Genomic DNA, 19,569 nt, shown 5'->3' on the forward strand with positions numbered 1-19,569 from the left:
GTGAACAGAAATGCGAAGACATTATGACTCAAGATCAGTCCCCCCCACACAAAGCACAGCCTTGTCAGCCTCAAGTTGCATAACATATGTGTAACTGTAACTTAAGTCTCCATAGGAACAAGATAATTGAAATTGAATTCTTCCTGTGTTTCACTTCTACATTTTACCTCTTAAATTTATTTTCCTTCGTCTATTAGCACTAGGCTACTCAAAGCAAATCACAAAGTTACTCTGAGAGGAAAAGATCAACCAATCCCCAAGTAAATTACTATATTGCTCAAGACAATCACATTTTTAGGTTTCATATGTAACAAGCATTTCCTTTCCCTCAACTTCCTCTTTCCTCTTCGTACCATTCCAAATAGCTGGTCAAACAAATCTTCAGAACTTTATGAATAAAAATCTTTTTATAAGTAAGTGTTTTAATATCAGAGTGGAGGAGAGACAGAGAGGAAGATCTCCCACCCAATGATTTACTCCCCAAGCGGCCATTACGGCCAGTGCTGTGCCGATCTGAAGCCAGGAACCAGGAACTTCCTCCAGGTCTCCCACATGGGTGCAAGGTCCCAAGGCTTTGGGTCATCCTCAACTGCTTTCCCAGGCCACAAGCAGGGAGCTGGATGGAAGGTAGAGCTGCCGGGATTAGAACTGGCGCCCATATGGGCTCCCAGTGCGTTGAAGGTGAGGAGTTTAGCCGTTAGGCCACCATGCTGGGCCCCAATGAATATTTACAAAAAATGATAAACCACTGTTATACCATTAGGAAAGTTTTTAATGAATCCAAAGCAAAATTAAATTTACAACACTTGATCTTATCTAAGAAGTAATAGTATCATGATATTTATTTTTGCAGGGGGATCGCGCTGTGGACAGTGGCTAAATCACTTCCTGAAACATTGGTATCCCATGTCACAGAAACAGTTTGAATCCAAGCTACTCTGCTTCTAATCCAGGTTCCTGCTAACACATATGGGAAGGCAATGGAAGACAGGCCAAGTACTGGGGACCCTGCAACCGATGCTGAAAATCCAAATGCAGTTCCTGCCTCTTTCTTTCAGTCTGGCCCAGTCCCAACCATAGTACCCATCTGAGGAGGGAAGCAGCGAATAACATCTCCTCATCTCTCCCCCTCTGTCACTCTACCTTTCAAATGAACAAACCTTAAAAACAAAAACAGAAACAAAGCTTATAGAAGTTAGTGTTCTGGTCTAGTGAAACTAAGCCGCTACCTGTGATGCTGGCATCCAATATGAACAACATTTTGTGTCTAGGCTACCCCACTTCTGATTCAGCTCTCTGCTAATACACCTGGGAAAACAACAGAATGCTTGGGTCCCTGCCACCTCTGTGGAAAATGAAGCTCCTTGTTCCTGATTTTAGTCTGGACCAGCCCTGAGTCTTTCTTTCTTTATCTCCTCCTCTCTGTAAATCTGCCTTTCAAAAAAAAAAAAAAAAAAAACCCAGCTTGTTTACAGAAATAGATGACCTGATCCTAAAATTAACACAAAAATGGCAAGAGACTCTGAAAAGCTAACAAACAACCTTTAAAACAAATAAGCCACAGAACTCACACTTCAGAATATGAAACTCAATACAGTGGTTAGCAGGGTGGAATAAATGATTCAGCCTGCACCTGTGGCAATGGAAGCCTATATGGACACCAGTTTGAATCTGGCTGTTCCACTTCCAATCTAACTCCCTGCTAATGTGCCTGGAAAACCAGCAGAGGATGGCCCAAATGCCTGGGCCCTGGCACCCACATGGCATACCTGCAGGAGGCACCTGGCTCCCAGCTTTAGAACAGCCTAGCTCTGACCGTTGTGGCCATTTTGGGGAGTGATTCAGCAGGAGAATGACTGCTTCTCTAACTACACCTTTCAAATAAAATAAATATAATTTCTAAAAAACTAACTCAATAGAGTATTATGCAGTCTTTAAAACAAATTCTGAAATCACCTGGATGACCCTTGAGGACATAAGTGAACTAAATCAGTCACAAAAATACCATGTAATTTGTATGAAAATACTAGTCAAAAGATACCTACTTAGTCAAAACTTAGACACAGAAAACAGAATAATCATTGTATATGGCAGGGTTGCAGTGGTGGTGTGAGGGGGCACAGGGATTCAAGTTCTTGAGCCATCTTCCACTGCTTTCCCAGGCACATAGTAGGAAGTTGTATCATAAGAGAAGCTGAGAATCAAACAAGTGCCCATATGGGACTCCAGCATCCCAGGAAGAGGCTTTACCTGCTATGCCATAACAATAATTTTAAAATAACTTATAACAATAAGAGATTGACACCCATATTGTAATAATAAACAATAGGGCCCAGCGTGGTGGCCTAGCAGCTAAAGTCCTCACTTTGAATGAGCCCTGGGATCCCATATGGGCGCCGGTTCTAATCCCGACAGCTCCACTTCCCATCCAGCTCCCTGCTTGTGACCTGGGAAAACAGTCAAGGACGGCCCAAAGCCTTGGGACCCTGCACCCATGTGGGAGACCTTGAAGAAGTTCCTGGCTCCTGGCTTCGGATCGGAACAGCACTGGCCGTTGCGGTCACTTGGGGAATGAATCATTGGGTGGGAGATCTTCTTCTCTGTCTCTCCTACTCTCTGTATATCTGACTTTACAATAAAAAATAAAGAAATCTTAAAATAAATAAATAAACACTAGCTATAAAATATACGTGAAAGTAGTCACATTCTAAAAATATTGTATTTGATTATATTTAGCCTTCTTGTGATGACGTAACACCTGAATGATGAGATGAATGAGGAAGGTGTTATTACCTAAACAGAAGCACCTCACAATTATGACGGCCTTGACAGCAGCATAGCAGCTAAGTGATTCAACTGACGAAGAGGTGGCATGTACAGCATGGAAACACTAAACATAAAGACTGATTCACCGCGCAGGTGGACAGAGCGAGTCAGAACTTTCAATGTGTACAATTTAAAACTTAAGAGATGCCTATATCTTGCTTTTTCCATTTAATATTTTCAACCACAGTTAAACATGGTTAACTGAAACCAAGGAAGGCATTACTATGCATAATGGAGGAATACTGTAATATAGCTGATAAGCATTTAGTACCCAGAATATATTAAAAAAACACCTTAGACCTGGCACAACGGCTCAATGGGCTACTCCTCCCCTTGCAAGTGTCAGGATCACATCAGTGCTAGTTTGTATCCCAGCTGTTCCACTTCCCATCCAGCTCCCTGCCGGTAGCCTGGGAAAGCAGTCAAGAATGGCCCAAAGCCTGGGGACCCTGAACCCAAGCGGGAGACCTGGAAAAAGCTCCTGGATCCTAGCTTCCAATCAACTCAGCTCTGGTCGACGTGGCTATTTGGGATATGGACCAGCCAATGAAAGCTCTTTCTGTGTCTTCTCTGTAAATCTCCCTTTCTAGTAAAAATACTTTTTTAAAATAAGCAAACAGTTTAAATTAATATTTCTCCAAATATATACAAATGGTAAAAAATACATAAAAATGTTCAACATCTTCAGTTATTAGAGAAATGAAAATCACCAAATGAGACACACATTTGCATCCACTAAGAAAGCTATATTCAAAATAATAAAGGGGCCAGCATTGTGGTGCAGTAGGTCAAATGGTCACTGCCTAAATCACCACCTCATAGCAGAGCATAGGTTTGAATCCCAGTCATTTTACTTCCTATCCAGCTCCCTGAAGACGAGCCTTAGAAAGCAGCAGATGATGGGCCCGGCGTGGTCTAGCGGCTAAAGTCCTCGCCTTGAACGCCCCGGGATCACACATGGGCGCCGGTTCTAATCCCGGCAGCTCCACTTCCCATCAAGCTCCCCACTCGTGGCCTGGGAAAGCAGTTGAGGACGGCCCAAAGTCTTGGGACCCTGCACCCACAAGGGAGACCCGGAAGAGGTTCCTGGTTCCCGGCATCGGACTGGCGCGCACTGGCCCGTTGCGGCTCACTTGGGGAGTGAAACATCTGACGGAAGATCTTCCTCTCTGTCTCTCCTTCTCTCTGTATATCCGGCTGTCAAATAATAAATCTTTAAAAAAAAAAAAAAAAAAGAAAGAAAGAAAGAAAGCAGCAGATGATGATCCAAGCACCTAGTCACCTGCAACTCACGTGGAAGACGTACATGAAGTTCCTGCCTTCTGCCTTCAAACTGGATCTACACCAGCTCCTGTGGCCATTTGGGAAATGAACCAGCAGATGAGAAGTTCTCTTTCTTTTTGTCTCTTCCACTCTGTCATTCTGTCTTTCAAATCAACAGCAAAAGTCTTTTTCTTTTAAGATTTATTTTGTTTTTATTGCAAAGTCAAATATACAGAGAGGAAGAGAGACAGAGAGGAAGATCTTCCGTCCGATGATTCATTCCCCAAGTGACCACAATGGCTAGTGCTGTGCCAATCCGAAGCCGGGAGCCAGGAACCTCCTCCGGGTCTCCCACATGGGTGCAGTGTCCCAAGGCTTTGGGCCGTCCTCCACTGCTTTCCCAGGTCACAAGCAGGTAGCTGGATGGGAAGTGGAGCTGTCGGGATTAGAACCGGCGTCCATATGGGATACCGGCGCATTCGAAGTGGAGGACTTTAGCCGCTAGGCCACCATGCTGGGCCCAACACCAAGACTTGAAAGCCAAACAAACAAAAAATTATCACTATTAAGTTTATGTAACACAGGAAACATAAAAATACCTTCATACAAATCATGTTTAGGAGCAGCATAATTCTTAGTAGCTACAAAGTGAAAGCAAGTCAACTGATAAAATTTTTTTTTTGAAAAAAAAAATTTTTGACTGAAAAGGCAAATACACAGATAAAGAAAGACAGAAAGATCTTCCCTCCGCTGGTTCCTCCCCCAGAAGGCCACAAGAGTTGGAGTTGAGCCAATCCAAAGCCAGGACCAGGAGCTTCTTTCGTGGTCTCTCATGCAGATGTGTGGTCCAAAAGCTTTGAGCCATCCTCTTCTACTTTCCCAGGCCACATGCAGGAAGCAGTTGGGACACGAACCAGCACGCATATGAATCCCAGAGTACTCAAGGAAGAGAATTTAGCCACTAGGTTATCATATTGGGTCCCAAACAAATCTTTTAAACAAAAGAACAGGCCAGAGAGGAGGTGTCAGTGGAGGGGGAGGGGGAAAGAACACCACTGGTGATTAAGTAGAAAAATTATAGCCCTTATACATTGCTGGTTTCTCATTCTTGAAAACAATCTGGCATTTCATAAATGCTGGACTCTCTGACATTGTCTGTACCAACAATGTCGGGACATACTTAAATAAGAGACTGATAGAATTATGATTCCTTATGAAGGACTATACCATTGTAGTAAAATGGGGAAAATCTGTCGGGGTGGGAGTTTGGGGGGAATCCCAGCCAATACCACATTGTACCACATAATTCAAAAATTTAAAAAAATACATATATTTGGGCCCGGCGGCATGGCCTAGCGGCTAAAGTCCTCGCCTTGAATGCCCCGGGATCCCATATGGGCGCCCATTTTAATCTCGGCAGCTTCACTTCCCATCCAGCTCCCTGCTTGTGGCCTGGAAAAGCAGTCGAGGCCCAATTCATTGGGACCCTGCACCCGCGTGGGAGACCTGGAAGAGGTTCCTGGTTCCCGGCATCGGATCAGCGCAGCACCGGTCGTTGCAGCTCACTTGGGGAGTGAATCATTGGACGGAAGATCTTCCTCTCTGTCTCTCCTCCTCTCTGTACATCTGACTTTGTAATAAAATAAATAAATCTTTTTAAAAAAATACATATATTAAAAAAAAAGCTAAATAGAGAATTACTACATCACCCAGCAATTTCACTATTAAGCTTATGTAATAGAGGAAACATAAAACACCTTCATACAAAACATGTTTAGGAGCAGCATAATTCTTAGTAGCTACAAAATGAGACCAAGTCAATTGATAAATGCAAAAAGGAAACGTGGTACAGGGTCAGTGCTGTGACAGTGGGTTAAGCTGGTGTTTTTTTTTTTGTTTGTTTTGTTTTGTTTTTGTTTTTGGCAATGCTGGCATCCCATATGGGTACGGGCTCATGAACCAATCCAGCTCCACTTCCAATCAGCTCCCTGGTAATATGCCCCAGAAAAACAGCAGATGGCCCAAGTGCTTGGGCTTATACCTCCTAAGCGGAAGATAAGGATGGATGGAGTTCATGGTTCCTGGCTTCAGCCTTGCCCAGATCAGCAGCTGTTGCCATCTGGGAAATAAGCCTGAGGACAGAAGATGTCTTTCCCTCTCTATTTCAGCTCTTTCAAATAATTAAGTAAATAAACCTTTTTTTAAAATGTAGTATATCCATTCAATGGAGCATAATTCAGCAATGAAAATAAATGAAATATGAACCTTGAAAGCACTGCTAAGTCAAAGCAGCCAGACACAAAAGGCCACATACTGCAGGATTCCATTTAAATAAAACATCCAAAATAAACAAGTTCACAGACACCGAAGAGTACAAGTCCAGAAAGTTCAACACTCAATATAAACTAAAGAAAAAAAGAGAAAGAACAGTAACACAGGGACAGGCATTTGTTCTGGTGATTAAGGCATCAGTTAAGTCAGCAGCTCCTGACTGCAGTTCCAGGGCCATACACATCATGGGAGACAGCAGTGATGCCTCAGCTAACTGGGTTCCTGATACCTGGCTTCCTCCCCACCAATCTTTTTTGGGAAACAAAGTAGTAGATGCGGAAGCATGTTCTCTCTCTCAACTTTTTTAAAAAAGGGAAAACAGAAAATGGAGTTAATGAAACCAACAAATGTCAACAAAATGACAGATGACTTGGGGCCAGCACAGCAGATAAAGCCATTGACTACTACACCAACATCACATATGGGTGCCCATTCGAATAGCGCCTGCTCCCCTTACAATCCAGTTCCCTGCTAATGCACCCGGAAAAGCAGTGGAAAATGGTCCTAGTGATTGGGTCACTGTCTCCACATGGGAAACCTAGAAGAAGCTCCTACCTTCAGCCTGGCCTGTTCTGGCCCTTTAAGCCATTTAATTTTCCATAGGGTCTTCTGAAGTACTTACACATAGCGGAAATCCTGGTAGACAGCACGTCAACTAAGTTACGGAAGCAAAAAATCATAGCAATGGGCCAATTAAAATTACATCTCAACTGACAGAATGTAGAAAAACCAAACTAAAATCAAGCATCACTTGACACAATGCAAAGCAGAGACACAGCACCACTTCTTAGACATTCCCAAGACATATAAGGTAGATCTAATCATAAAGAAACGAGACAAACTTGGGGCCCGGCAGCATGGTGGCCTAGCAGCTAAAGTCCTCGCCTTGAACGCCCCGGGATCCCATATGGGCGCCGGTTCTTATCCCGGCAGCTCTACCTTCCCATCCAGCTCCCTGCTTGTGGCCTGGGAAAGCAGTCGAGGACGGCCCAAAGCTTTGGGACACTGCACCCATGTGGGAGACCCGGAGGAGGTTCCTGGGTCCCGGCATCGGATTGGCGCAGCACCGGCCCGTTGCGGCCCACTTGGGGAGTGAAACATCGGATGGAAGATCTTCCTCTCTGTGTCTCCTCCTCTCTGTATATCCAGCTTTCCAATAATAATAATGAATCTTTAAAAAAAAAAAAAGAAACAAGACAAACTCAAATTAAGACATTCCACAAAGTAACAGACTACAATTCTTAAAAGTGTCAAGGTAATAAAGTCAATAAAGATTGAGAAACTGTTTCAGATCAGGGACACAATAACTAAATGCAACACCTAACTCTGAACTACATTCTTTCCTTTAAGAAATACTGGGATGACTGGCACACTCGGGTGGGCTGTGAGGATCTGAGAGCCACAAGGTATTAACATAAATCTCCTCATTTTGATGGCTATTATGATAATGTAAAAGAATTTGCTTCTTTTCCTAAGAAATACTAATAAAGATACTTTTCATTGGAACTAGCATTATAAAATGCCACCTACCAACACCAACATCCACAAGGGCTCCAGTGAGTTCCCACTGCTCCACTTCCCACCCAAGCGCCATATTAATGTACCTGAGAAAACAGTAGCAGATGGTCCAAGATGGGCTTGGGAGACCCAAAAGCAGCTCCTGGCACCTGGTAAGTCTGGTTCAGCCTAGCTGTTGTACCCATTTCATTGTCTCTCCCTCTATCCACAGGTAACCTTGCATTTGAAATAAATTTTTAAAATATTCCAGGTTGGGCCCGGCAAGGTGGCCTACCAGCTTAAGTCCTCGCCTTGAAAGTCCCAGGATCCCATATGGGCACCCATTCTAATCCCGGCAGCTTCACTTCCCATCCAGCTCCCTGCTTGTTGCCTGGGAAAGCAGTTGAGGACGGCCCAAACCTTTGGGACCCTGCACCCACGTGGGAGACCTGGAAGAGGTTCCAGGTTCCTGGCATCAGATCGACGCGCACCAGCCGCTGCGGCTCACTTGGGGAGTGAATCATCGGACGGAACATCTTCCTCTCTGCCTCTCCTCCTCTCTGTATATCTGACTTTGTAATAAAGTGAGTAAATCATTTAAAAAAAAAATATTCCAGGTCAATGAGGCATAGGGGAACTCCTTAAATAAATTATGTTGTCCGTCAGATGCCAACATACCATATCACACTGCCTTGTTCAAACCCTGACTGTTCCACTTTCTGTCCAACTCCCTGCTTGTGGCCTGGGAAAGCAGTAGAGAATGGCTCAAAGCCTTGGGACCCTGCACCTGTATGGGAATCCTTCAGGAAGCTACCGGCTCTTTGCTTTGAATCGGTTCAGCTCTTGCTGTTGCAGCCATTGGGGAGTGAAGCAGCAGATGGAAGATCTTTTCTCTCCTGCTAATCTGCCTTTCCAATAAAAACAAATAATAATTAAAAAAAAAAAAAAGCCAATGCCTATAGTGCCCACATTCCATATGGGCACTAGTTGAAATACCAGCTGCTCCTCTTCAGATCCAGTTTCCTGCACTTGGAAAAGTAGTGAAAAAGGCCCAAGTCTTGGGGCCCCTGCACCCATGGGGCAGTCCCAAATGAAACTCCTGTCTCCTGGCATAGATCTGGCTCAGCTCTGACCATTGTGGCTTTGGGGGATGTGAAACAGCCCTTGGTAGATAGATCTCTCTCTCTCTCTGCTTCTCCCTGTAACTCTGCCTTTCACTTAAATAAATTTTAACAGTGTAAGACTAAATAAATCTAAAAAACAAAAAAATAGGAATAGGAAAAGCATGCGGTGAGAAGAGATTCTCTATATAAGGGAAACTACTTAGGTCAAAAGAAAATGACTTGACAAAGATCAACCAGAACTATTTCAATTACAGCATCATTTCCCATGAGATAATAATATGCTTTATAGTAATTAAGAAGGCTATATTTTTGTTCAAAATTTCATTCTCAATTAACATGAGCACATAATAGACTTCTATTTTTCAGAAAAGTTGGATGACCTATATATGGACAACTTCAGCAGTAGCCTAACTGCCAGAATATTGCATGTTAAGAATACTGAAATTTGGGCCCAGCGCAGTAGCCTACTGGTTAAAGTCCTCGTCTTGAACACGCTTGGATCCATGTGAGCGCCGGTTCTAATTCCAGCAGCCCCACTTCCCATCCAGCTCCCTGCTTGTGAACTGGGAAAGCAGTTGAGGACAGCCCAAAGCCTTGGGACCCTGTACCCGTGTGGGAGACCCAGAAGAAGCTACTGGCTCCTGGCTTCAGCTTGGCTCAGCTCCAGCTGTTTGCTGCTGCTTGGGGAGTGAACCATCAGAATGAAGATGTTCCTCTCTGTCTCTCCTCTCTGTATATCTGACTTTGCAATTAAAATAAATAAATAAATCTTTCAAAAAATACTGAAATTTATGCAGTTTATATTTTTATTCTGGTACATGTATCTGTCGGAAATGTGCTTACTCTAATTAAAACATGCCACTGTATGTATTAATGAAAACTATTTTTAGTATTTAAGTAAAAATACTATTATTAAAGGTATTACTTTATAACAAAACTTTCACTTTAATAGTTTTTAATAATTTATTTACTTGTGATTTTATGTGTATGTATATATATATAAAGATTTATTCATTTTTATTGGAAAGTCAGAATTACATAGAGAGACAGACAAAGATCTTCCAACTGTTGATTCACTCCCCAAGTGGCCTCAATGACCCGAGCTCAGCAGATTCAAAGTCAGGATCCAGGAGCTTCTTCTGGGTCTCCCACATAGGTTCAGGTCTCAAGGCTTTGAGCTGTCCTCCATTGCCTTCCCAGGCCACAAGCTGGGAGCTGGATGGGAAGTGGAGCAGCCGGGGTACGAACCGGTACCCATACAGCATCCTGGTGCATGCAAGGTGAGGACTTGCCCACTAGGCTATCACACTGGGTCTTTGTATGTTTTAATTAACCTGAAATCATCTGTGTTCACACTGTAAAATTAGAAGTATACAACATTTCACAAACCAATCTAATAAAGTTAGGAAACACTGGATTCAAGGAAGAGAAAGCAACTTTTCAGAAGCTAAGGGAAATGAGTGATAAACATTATAACTGATATAAACATTAAAAACGGAGACATTTATTGAATTTGGCAATTAAGGAATCATCAGTGACCTTACCAAACAATTTCATTATAGGGAGTAGACTATTCTTTCAAGAATTTTGGTAATGAAATTTCAGAAATAGGAGGAATACAGAAGAGAAAGGAAGCTGCTCTAGGACAGGAGGGAATAGATAGTTTAACATTTTCTTATTTGTTTTACAAGAATGGAGGGAAGACACCTTAACTGGGTATGGATGCTAAAGGAAGAAAACATCAGAGCTACAAAAGAAAGAATAATCACTTAAGCACAAGCCCTGGAAGAAAGACCACAAAGGAAAGCAGCGCCTGAACAAAGGGCAAAGCAGGGCTTCTCCAGAGCCCAGCGGGGAAGACAGAAGCCACTGCAGCAGAAACAGCCTGACAGCCTGTATCTGATCCCAGCTCTCCCAAGATAAACCAAGGTATCTCTGGTAAGTTTGTTTACTTCTCCAACTCACAATATTTTCATACAACCTGGGGAGAACAGAAATCTCACAGAAGTACTGAAAAAAATCAGTAAATTCCTAATACCCTAAAAATAGTAACTGGAGTTTCTCAACGCTGTGCTTTAATGTATGAAAGAAAATTTAAAAGAATTAATATGTAAAATTGCTATTTTCTCTTAAAATAAGTAGGACAATGGTTCTTAATTTTGATACAGATTTAAAAAATCAATTTGACTCTGACAAAGAAAATAAGGGAGAGGGCAGAACATCAAAATTGCATAAACTGCAAAGGAGTTCATGGACACCCTTCAACGATATAAAAGAAAGCTGAAAGATTCCACTGCATGTTAAAAAACCCAAACTTTTCAACAAAAGAAAAAAGGCTACATTCCCTTTTACATATGTAACAACTATGAAAAAGTAGTATTTGGCCTGCCAGAAAAACACAGTCAAGAAATTCAGATTCCTAATCCAGCCCATTTTATCTGTTAAGTCACAGGGTCTTCTCAGGCAGCAGCCCTGACATGTGCTGTTCCCTATGGTTTTGAAGGTTAGCCCAAGAACCATACCAACTTTTTCTCTAGAGAAAGTAACTGTGCTTTGTGCTTCCAGGATGCAGCAGCGGGGGTTCCTGGCAGCAGCAAGCTTGAGTCAGATAGTCCCACCCCGAGAACTGCCTCAGATATTTTAGCAGCCTTGTCTCATTGAACTGTAATACGCAGAACTGGACCTTGTCAGAAACTCCTCGTTAGTCTACAGTACAGTAAATCACACTGGGAGACAACTACAGAGCCATCAAATTTCCCAATTGTGTCAGCTTTGTAAAGCTGAGAATCCTTTACTAACGGAATGGGAGAAGAAAAAAACAAAAAGCAACTCCAGACAGAGAAGCTTGTCCTCGTTCTACTTTCCAAGAGAAATGATTTGAACAACCATGTACAATCAACCAGCCATTACATTAAATTCCCAGTAGTCCACAGGATTATTTGCTAATTTATATAATTATTCCAGTAAGACTTCAGCCAATTCCAATGTTTAATAATATCAATATAGCATACGGTACCATGCTTGTACTAAACTGTTTTCTAAATATTTGCTTTATTTATTTGAAAGAAAGATAACCTGGAATTAATAAAATCAACAGCATCTCAGAACTACTGAAACCACTTAAGCAGTACCCTCGGAACATGCTCCGCAACAAGGACCCTAAGATGACACTGAAGGTCCATTTCACATCCTTGGGTCCTAGTGTGGTTAGACCTGTCTCCCCTTTCCCAAAAAAAGGAAGAACAGAAAGGAAGATTGGAAACAATCCTCTCACCCATGTTTCTTTTTTATTTTTTTAAAGATTTATTATTATTATTGGAAAGCTGGATATACAGAGAGGAGAGACAGAGAGGAAGATCTTCCATCCCATGATTCACTCCCCAAGTGAGCCACAACGGCCGGTGCTGCACCAATCCGAAGCTGGGAACCAGGAACCTCTTCCGGGTCTCCCACATGGGTGCAGGGTCCCAAAGGTTTGGGCCGTCCTCAACTGCTTTCCCAGGCCACAAACAGGGAGCTGGATGGGAAGTGGAGGTGCCGGGATTAGAACCGGCACCCATGTGTGATCCCGGGGCGTTCAAGGTGAGGACTTTAGCCGCTAGACCATGCCGCCAGGCCCTAAATGTTTTCTTAATTTATTTATTTTTTATTGCCAAATCAGATATACAGAGTAGGAGAGAGAGAGGAAGATCTTCCATCCAATGATTCACTTCCCAAATGACCTCAACGGTCAGTGCTGTGACAATCCGAAGCCAGGAGCCAGAAACCTCCTCCAGGTCTCCCATGTGGGTGCAGGGTCCCAAGGTGTTGGGCTGTCCTCGACTGCTTTCCCAGGCCACAAGCAAAGAGCTGGATAGGAAGTGGGGCTGGCAGGATTAGAACGGGAGCCCACAAGGGATCCCAGCGTGTTCAAGCAAGGACTTCAGCTGCTAGGCCATGCCGCCAGGCCCTAAACTTATTTTTTAAATTTTGCTTTCTATTATCTACCTTAATTACCAACTTAACTTTACATGATTTAATATTTTCACTGTTCCAATTACTTCAGGGACCTCAATCTTCCGTTATTCCTAATGCATGTATTAAACTGGTGCCTACCATAAACTATATGTGGCTTTGTTTTGAAATTAACAGGTTGCCAAAAATCTGGGTTGTTGAGTTTCCTAAGAAAAGGGGGTGAGGAACCCTGGTGACTAACACTGGATCCACAGATCTTGGCAATGGCAATCCTTGAAAGGAGATGGCTAATAGTTGTCCTTCTCTAATAGCACATCAATTTTCCTTCTCCAGTTACTGTCTGCTCTCTGAAGGCATCAGAATATACAATCTTTATTTTAACTGAGAATTTTACTGCACAGCAGGCTAAGTCACCATCTGCAGTGCAACACCCTATGTGGGCATCCAACTCCCGGCTTGTGGTCTGAGAAAGCAGAAGACGGCCCAAGTTCTTGTGCCCTCGCACCCACGTGGGGGACCAGGAGGAAGCTATAGGCTCCTTGCTCCAGACTGGCCTAGTTCCAGCCATTTTGACTATCTGGGAAGTGAACCAGAAGATGAGATATCTCTCTGTATCTCTGTCAATTTGTCATTCAAATAAAAACAAAAAAATATGAAATATTTATCATAGAAATAGGGGGATGAGTCTCACATTATTTTGCCTTAAAGTTATCCATACCAATTTTTATGTACAAATAGCAGCATACCATTAAAATGCCTATATCCCTATTAATGCTTTAAAAAAGAAGCTTCTGGGCTCGGCGGCATGGCCTAGCAGCTAAAGTCCTCGCCTTGAACGCGCTGGGATCCCATATGGGCACCGGATCTTTTTTTTTTTTTTTTTTAAGATTTATTTATTTTTATTACAAAGTTGGATATACAGAGAGGAGGAGAGACAGAGAGGAAGATCTTCCGGCCGATGATTCACTCCCCAAGTGACCACAACGGCTGGTGCTGTGCAGATCCGAAGCCGGGGACCTCTTCTGGGTCTCCCATGCGGGTGCAGGGTCCCAAATCTTTGGGCCGTCCTCGACTGCTTTCCCAGGCCACAGGCAGGGAGCTGGATGGGAAGCAGGGCCACCGGGATTAGAACTGGCGCCCATATGGGATCCCGGGGCATTCAAGGCGAGGACTTTAGCCACTAGGCCATGCCGCTATGCGCCCCCCTTTTTTTAAATAATCTTACTTAGTTGATTAGGGTACAAAGGGTCAAGGGCTACAGGGTGTAAATGGGTAATACCATTGTTTCCACACTAATATTATCATGTTTTCCTGTATCTGGGGTCAGGGGAGAAACAAAGGGAAAAGCCCCACCCTACCTCCCACCCATCTCAGATCCCCAACGGGAGGCATGCTCCGAGGGTCCTGCTCAAACAGTTTTGATAGTTCATCAGTTCTAGATTGCTGCCAATCTCGCAGTTCCAATCGCAATGAAACCTATTCAGAGTCCACTGGCTGACAGTCTCTTCATTGTTGGGGTTCTAAAATCAGCAGTTCAGTTGGAGGAATCTCCAAAGAAACTTCATCTGGGATGATCCCAGACCTGATTCTTGCATGAGTTTGCTAGTACAGAGTCCAACACCGTCCGTCACACCAATCAGCTTATGCACATGCTGGTCGTTGCGATTGCTGGGTCCGTTCTGTTTCCATCCCGGTCTTCCTCGTGAACCAACGGGTGTTGTAGTCCAGCTCGATCCTACCCACTTCATACTCGGTCCTCACGCAAACCAGTTGGAGCTGCAGCCTAGTTGGGGCGACTCCCCATAACCCCCACCACTTCTGCCCCCTACCCTGGTTCCCATGCTTGCCAGTACCACAGGCTTGTCCAGTCTGTCCCACATCCCATTTAGCTCTCACACATGTCAATGGGCATTGAAGTCTAGTTCAATCCAACCAACCTACGATTATTCAGCCCATACACCTACTGGCAGGTGCCTTTCTGTCTAGCCACCCACGCCCCTGTCCTGGTTTTTGTGCTGTCCAGTGAGAGTGGTAACCCCGAGGGAGGTGCCCACTATTTCCCTTCTAGGCCACACCCATTCCCAGATTGTGGGCGCCGGTTCTAATCCTGGCACCTCCACTTCCCATCCAGCTCCCGGCTTGTGGCCTGGGAAAGCAGTCGAGGACGGCCCAAAGATTTGGGACCCTGCACCCACGTGGGAGACCTGGAAGAGGTTCCTGGTTCCTGGCTTCGGATCAGCGCAGCACTGGCCATTGTGCTCACTTAGGGAGTGAATCATTGGATGGAAGATCTTCCTCTCTGTATATCTGACTTTGTAATAAAAATAAAAAAAAAGAAGCAGCAGCTACTGGGCCCAGTGCTGCAGCCTATTGTAGCCTAGTGGCTAGAGTCCTTGCCTTACACACGCCAGATTCCATATGGCCAGTGGTTTGTATCCCCACTGCTCCACTTCCCATTGAGCCACCTGCTTGCGACCTGGCAGAGTAGTAGAGGATAGTCCAAAGCCTTGGAACCCTGCACATGCATGGGAGACCAGAAGGACCTCCAGGTTCCTGGCTTCAAATCAGCTCAGCTATGGCCACTGCAGCTAACTGGGAAAGTGATCAGCAGACGGACCTTTCTGGTCTCTCCTCCTCTTGGTATATCTGACGCTTCAACAAAAATAGTAACTATTTATTTTTTAATAACTATTAAAAATCTAAAAAGTTACTATCGAATACTAACTTTAGTCTTTTATCCTTCATAAAAATATAAGGAGCAGGGCTTTACACTTCCGATCCTGTGAAAAAGCAGGGGAAGACGGACCAAGTCCTTGGTCCCCTTCATCCAAGTGAGAGCCGTGGAAGCTCGTCTAGGCTCCAGGCTCTGGTCTGGCCCAGCCCCAGTCAATGCAGCTTTTTGGGGATGAACCTACACATGAAAGCTATCTCTCTACCTGTCCTCTTCTCTCTGTAACTCTACTTTCCAAAGAAGTAAAAAAATAATTTAAAAAAACAGAAATTAACCTTGTATTTCAATATGCTGCTACTTGAAAAACAGAGGCTTCTGTATCTGTATTACAAAAGTCAAAAGAAAAACAGGAAACCAGTCAAAAAGTCTCCAATCAGCCAGAGACCACACAGTTCACGGAACACATGAGGCCCTTTCCACAGAGCCTACTGGATCTTATTTTAGACACAATTTTAATAAGCTCCGTGATCTGGTTTCTTAGCCCACAACAGATGAGACGCAGCCAACTGGAAAAGAGGGTGGTGCTGCTGGCAGCAGGAGCTCAGAGCATCAGAACCAAAGCTGGAGAGGTATCAAGTCGACAGAAAACCTCAAAATGTGAGTGGCTGGGATCTCTGGGTGTAGATACAAACCACCCCAGAGGAGCCCAACCCCTGCTCTCAACTGTATTGCATGTTCATGATGACCCTCTTTGCTCACTCTACTGAGCGAAGTCAGAAGACTAAGACGTATATCAAAATGAAGTCCACCAAACGCATTTTCCAAAAAGAGACATGGCATTTAAAAGACTGCCAAATTCACAGACACATGTAGAATCCCTGTCAAAGAAACAAGGGGAGTGAACCAGTAGATGGAAGAGCTCTCTCTCTGTCACTCTACCTTTGAAATAAGTAAATCTTTCTTACTGAATTCCTAAAGATACCAACATGTAAAATGAGTTCTTAGAAAAATGTTATAAGAGCCTAGATGCAGCAGTTCATGACAACAAAAGTTGAGAAGGTATTTCAGCAGATTTTTTAAGATGATCACAAAGGCCAACTGACCAAGATCAGTTTTCTTTTTCTTTTAAAATTGATTTTTATTGGAAAGGCAGATTTACAGAGAAAGACAAAAAGATCTTCAGGTTCACTTCCTAAGGGGCTGCAATGGCTGGAGCAGAGCTGAGCTGATCTGAAGCCAGGAGCTTCCTCCTATAGGTCTCCAACATGGGTGCAGGGTCCCAAGGCTTTGGGCCATCCTTGACGGCTTTCCCACACCACCAGCAGGGAGCCAGAAGGAGAGTGGAACAGCCAGGATTCCGGTGGATGCAAGGTGAGAACCTTAGCCACTAGGTTATTGTGCCCCAAGATCAATTTTCTAAGCCAAGCAAGACTTCTGGGATATCAAGAACTAAAGGGTAAGAAAGGAATGTTGGTTTGGGGTGGTTTTTTTTTTTTGTTTTTTTTTTTTTGGTTTTTATTGGAAAGTCAGATATACAGAGAGAAGAGACAGAGAGAAAGATCTTCCATCTGCTGATTCACTCCCACAATGGCCAGAGTTGAACCAATCTGAAGCCAGGAGCTTCCTCCTCCAGGTCTCCCACGTGGATGCAGGGTCCCACGGCTTTGGGACATCCTCGACTGTTTTCCCAGGCCACAAGCCAGGGGCTGGATGGGAATCAGGACCAGTGGGATTAGAACCAGCACCCATATGGGATCCCAGCATGTGTAAAGCAAGGATTTTAGCCGCTAGGCCACCATGCTGGACCCGAAAGAGCTGGTTTTACCTGCACTTAGTAAGTATATCATTCAACTTAAAATTGGTATCATACTGAAATTTGAAAGTACTCCATTTTGCTTTCCAAATCTTTGTGGCTGGTATACCAAAAATAAATTCCAGTTCTCAAATTCCTGATAGTTTCAGACAAAATAGGATGGCTTCAGGTTATAATCCAGAGGGAAAATAGAAGTTAACAAATTTAAAAGTTCAAATTATCATTTCCAAACTTTATTTTCTTATTTTAAAAAATTAAGGGGGCCCGGTACAGTGGCCTAGTGGCTAAATCCTTGCCTTGCAACCTCTGGGATCCCATATGGACGCCTGTCATGTCCCAGCTGCTCCATTTCCCATCCAGCTCCCTTCTTACAGCCTGGGAAAGCAGCAGAGGATGGACCAAAGCCTTGGGACCTTGCACTTGTACGAGAGACCCAGAAGAAGCTACTGGTTCCTGACTTCAGATCAGCTCAGCTCTGGCCGACCATTGCCTTCACTCACAGAGTGAACCAGTGGATAGATCTTTCCCTCAATATCTCCTTCTCTCTGTAAATGTGACGCTCCAATACAAATAAATAAATATAAATAAATAAGTAAATAAATAAATGGTATATTTCAGAAAAAAAGTCAAGTTCTAGAAAATATGCAGTAACTCAAAATAAATCTTACCAGTGCCTATTATTATTACTAGAAGATTAAAATGTACCTTGTGAATCATACTCCTATTTTCCTATTTAAACAAGTACCTATAACAATCAAATGGCAAGAAAGAAATTAAAAGGCTACATTTCTGGATCTGTGAGGTATCACAAATTGTACTCATCCTCTCTCCCTCTTTAGGTTTTAAAATAAGAGCTTTCTCCTTCAGGTAGATACCAGGTGTCAAGTTGATAACACCCCAGGTAAATGTTGGCAGAGCCTTATAATACTTTTCCAGAAACACTTTCCTTGGGTGGAGGTGGATACTGCTCAGTGTGCTCCTGCTCCCAGCTGGCACTCCAGGAGTCCCCTGCCTTGGAGTCAAGCTTCTTTCAATATCTACTCTGCTGCATCTTATTACAAGATTTACTCTAAATTTCACCATTAGTCATTTGTTAGAAATTGAAAGTTAAAAAAAAAAAAGTTGCTAAGGATCCAACCTAATTTAAACAAGGGACTGATTTCAGTCCAAAGGTTTTTGATCAAGAATGAAATGAAACCAACTGCTGAACTGAGGTGATTGAACCTGCACTTTGACTTCTCTCAAGCAACAGGAAAACTGCTTCTCTTCCTCTTGCTTCATCACCACCACCCTTCAGGATAAAGATCCCAGCACCTACTTCTCCCTCAGCAGCCAATCTGAGAAGCCAAGTGGAACTCCAAACAAAAACTGCCAGTGTTATCTGCCCACTTTTAAGAAAAAACATGATCCTAAACTGCACTGAGAGGTTCCAGTATTGGGAAGAAGCTACATTTTAGGCCAAGCCCATACTCCAGAGGCTGTATTAAGGGAAATCTCCTTTAGGGACAACTAAATAACCCTCCTTGTTAAAGAGCAAAGTGCTTCTTAACATAATAGTTAGTAAAACTCGTCCTCGATTAAAAGGGTCTCCTGACCAAATGATCATATCACCTAATTTCAACCTCAGAGCCTATTCTGCCAAGGGAATGAAAGGAATCTTTGTGTAATTTCTCCAGCGGTTTCCTATGCTGAGATTTCTGAAATGACTTCTTGCTGCCCTTGCCAATTTTCTATCAGACCCAACTGTACAAAACTCAAGTGCTAAGCTGCTGACTACATATGGGAACCTCAAGGATGAAATACGGTACTCCCTTTATTTCTCTCCTCCCTGGTCAGGATCAGTTTTTTTCCTTATGAACTCCCATTCTATCAGCTCCTGGACTAGCTGGGTGCAGCGACCCAAGGAGGATATGTGAACTCAAGAAAAGAGTTGAGGATGGGGCAAAACGGCATCTTCCAGCTGCCCTCGACTTGCGCCCGAGCTCGAAGGGTTCTGCCGAGAGAACTGGGGCAGGTGAGGGGCCAGAGAGAGCAGAGATGGGGCAAGGAGTTCTTTCGACCTCTGTCGAAGGGGCCGCCTAACGCCCAGC

The 19,569-nt window shown here is 43.7% G+C and overlaps 1 protein-coding gene across 2 annotated transcripts in view; it reads right to left on the minus strand.

Annotated features, from left to right (window-relative positions):
- Positions 1-19,569, minus strand: part of UBE2D2 (ubiquitin conjugating enzyme E2 D2) — a 75,886-nt gene that overhangs the window by 27,062 nt on the left and 29,255 nt on the right. The window lies entirely within an intron of this gene.

This window comes from Ochotona princeps, chromosome 19, assembly GCF_030435755.1.
Source record: "Ochotona princeps isolate mOchPri1 chromosome 19, mOchPri1.hap1, whole genome shotgun sequence".
Lineage (NCBI taxonomy): Eukaryota > Metazoa > Chordata > Mammalia > Lagomorpha > Ochotonidae > Ochotona > Ochotona princeps.